General features: G+C 32.0%; 1 non-coding gene across 1 annotated transcript; it reads right to left on the bottom strand.

Annotated features, from left to right (window-relative positions):
* Positions 1-2,846: 2,846 nt before the first annotated feature.
* TRNAT-AGU (transfer RNA threonine (anticodon AGU)) lies at positions 2,847-2,920 on the bottom strand. Its single transcript has one exon. It is a non-coding gene; the product is annotated as a tRNA-Thr (tRNA).
* Between the last annotated feature and the right edge of the window lie 487 nt (positions 2,921-3,407).

Here is a 3,407-nt window from a genome sequence, read left to right on the forward strand (position 1 = left end):
TCATAAGCTTAGCAAATTTACCACATAAATTCTTGGGTCTAGCCAACGTTTGGGTCAAGTTTCGTCGAATTCTGAAAACGTTCAAAATTTAGCTATTTTTCACGGTTTTATTAAAATAATTTTGTTTACCTTTTATACAAATTTGTAGTTATTATTAAGCTTAACAAATATACCGCACAAATTCTTGGGTGTAAACCAACGTTTGAGTCAAGTTTCGTCGAATTCTAAGAACGTTCCACATTTAGCTGTTTTGCACGATTTTATTAGAGCACGATCGTTTTCTTTTTATACAAACTTGTAGTTATTATTACGCTTAGCAAATTTACCACACAAATTTTTGGGTCTAGATCAACATTTGGGTCAAGTTTCCTCGTATTCTAAGAACGTTGAAAATTTAGCTGTTCTGCACGGTTTTATTAAAGGAAGTTTGTTTCTCTTTTATACAAACTTGTAGTTATTATTAAGCTTAGAAAATTTACCAACTTAATTCTTGGGTCTAGACCAACGTTTTGGTCAAGTTTCGTCGAATTATGAGAACGTTCAAAATTTAGGTGTTTTGCGCGGTTTTATTAGAGCATGTTTGTTTTCCTTTTATACAAACTTGTAGTTATTATTACGTTTAGCAAATTTACCACACAAATTCTTGGGTCTTGACCACTGTTTGGGTCAAGTTTCGTCAAATTCTGAGAACGTTCAAAATTTAACTATTTTGTACTGTTTTATTAGAACAATTTTGTTTCCCTTTTATACAAACTTGTAGGTATTATTAAGCTTAGTAAATATACCACACAAATTCTTGGGTGTAAATCAGCGTTTGGGTCAAGTTTCGTCGAATTCTACGAACGTTCCATATTTTGCTGTTTTGCACGGTTTTATTAAAGCAAGTTCGTTTTCCTTTTATACAAACTGGTAGTTATTATTAAGCTTAGCATATTTACGACATAAATTCTCGGGTCTAGACTAACGTTATGATTATGTTTCGTCGAATTCTAAGAACGTTCAAAGTTTAGCTGTTTTTCGCGGTTTTATTAGACCAAGTTTCTTTTCCTTTTATACAAACTTGTAGTTATTATTTTGCTTAGCAAATTTACAATAAAAATTCTGGGGTCTATACCAACGTTTGGGTCAAGGTTCGTCGTATTCTAAGACCGTTGAAAATTTAGCTGTTTTGCCTGGTTTTATTAAAGTAAGTTCGTTTCCCTTTTATACAAACTTGTAGTTGTTATTAAGCTTAGAAAATTTACCACATTAATTCTTGGGTCTAGACTAACGTTTTGGTGAAGTTTCGTCGAATTCTGAGAATGTTCAAAATTTAGCTGTTTCGCACAGTTTTATTAAAGCAAGTTCGTTTTCCTTTTATACAAATTTGTAGTTATTATTAAACTTAGCAAATTTACCACATTAATTCTTGGGTCTAGACCAACATTTTGGTCATATTTCGTCATATTAGAGCAAGTTTGTTTCCCTTTTATAGAAACTTGTAGTTATTATAACACTTAGCAAATTTACCACACAAATTTTTGGGTCTAGACCAACGTTTGGGTCGAGTTTCGTCGAATTCTGAGAACGTTCAATATTTAGCTGTTTTGCGGGATTTTAATAGAGCAAGTTTGTTTCCCTTTTATAAAAATCTGTAGTTATTATTAAGCTTAGCAGATTTACCACATAAATTCTTGGGTCTAAACCAACGTTTTGGTCTAGTTTCGTCGAATTCAGAGAACGTTCAAAATTTAGCTGTTTTTCGCCATTTATTAGACCAAGTTTGTTTCCGTTTTATACAAACTTGTAGTTATTATTTCGCTTAGCAAACTTACAATAAAAATTCTGGGGTCTATACCAACGTTTGGGTCAAGGTTCGTCGTATTCTAAGAATTTTGAAAATTTAGCTGTTTTGCACGGTTTTATTAAAGTTAGTTCGTTTCCCTATTATACAAACTTGTAGTTATTATTAAGCTTAGAAAATTTACCACATTAATTCTTTGGTCTAGACTAACGTTTTGGTGAAGTTTCGTCGAATTCTGAGAACGTTCAAAATTTAGCTGTTTCGCACGGTTTTATTAAAGCAAGTTCGTTTTTCTTTTATACAAATTTGTAGTTATTATTAAACTTAGCAAATTTACCACATTAATTATTGGGTCTAGACCAACGTTTTGGTCATGTTTCGTCATATTAGAGCGAGTTTGTTTCCCTTTTATACAAACTTGTAGCTATTATAACGCTTAGCAAATTTACCACACAAATTTTTGGGTCTAGAGCAACGTTTAGGTCGAGTTTCGTCGAATTCTGAGAACGTTCAATATTTAGCTGTTTTGCGGGGTTTTAATAGAGCAAGTTTGTTTTCCTTTTATAAAAATCTGTAGTTATTATTAAGCTTAGCAGATTTACCACATAAATTCTTGGGTCTAAACCAACGTTTTGGTCTAGTTTCGTCGAATTCAGAGAACGTTCAAAATTTAGCTGTTTTGCGCGGTTTTATTAGAGTAAATTTAGTTTCCCTTTTGTACAAAATTGTAGTTATTATTACGGTTAGCAAATTTACCACACAAATTCTTGGGTCTTGACCAACGTTTGGGTCAAGTTTCCACGTAATCTAAGAACGTTCAAAATTTAGCTGTTTTGCACGGTATATTAAAGCAAGTTCGTTTTCCTTTTATACAAATTTATAGTTATTATTAAGCTTAGCAAATTTACCACATTAGTTCTTGGGTCTAGACCAACGTTTTGGTCAAGTTTCGACGAATTCTGAGAACATTCGAAATTTAGATGTTTTACGTGGTTTTAATAGAGCAAGTTTGTTTCCCTTTTATATAAACCTGTAGTTATTATTGAGGTTAGCAAATTTAAATTGCTTTCATTGAAATTTGAACTCAAGACCTCCCACTTACTAAACGAGTGCTCTAACCAACTGAGCTATGAAAGCTCATAAGCTTAGCAAATTTACCACATAAATTCTTGGGTCTAGCCAACGTTTGGGTCAAGTTTCGTCGAATTCTGAAAACGTTCAAAATTTAGCTATTTTTCACGGTTTTATTAAAATAATTTTGTTTACCTTTTATACAAATTTGTAGTTATTATTAAGCTTAACAAATATACCGCACAAATTCTTGGGTGTAAACCAACGTTTGAGTCAAGTTTCGTCGAATTCTAAGAACGTTCCACATTTAGCTGTTTTGCACGATTTTATTAGAGCACGTTCGTTTTCTTTTTATACAAACTTGTAGTTATTATTACGCTTAGCAAATTTACCACACAAATTTTTGGGTCTAGATCAACATTTGGGTCAAGTTTCCTCGTATTCTAAGAACGTTGAAAATTTAGCTGTTCTGCACGGTTTTATTAAAGGAAGTTTGTTTCTCAATTATACAAACTTGTAGTTATTATTAAGCTTAGAAAATTTACCAACTTAA

This window comes from Sesamum indicum, linkage group LG7, assembly GCF_026168435.1.
Source record: "Sesamum indicum cultivar Baizhima isolate 11 linkage group LG7, ASM2616843v1, whole genome shotgun sequence".
NCBI classification, from domain to species: Eukaryota; Viridiplantae; Streptophyta; class Magnoliopsida; order Lamiales; family Pedaliaceae; genus Sesamum; species Sesamum indicum.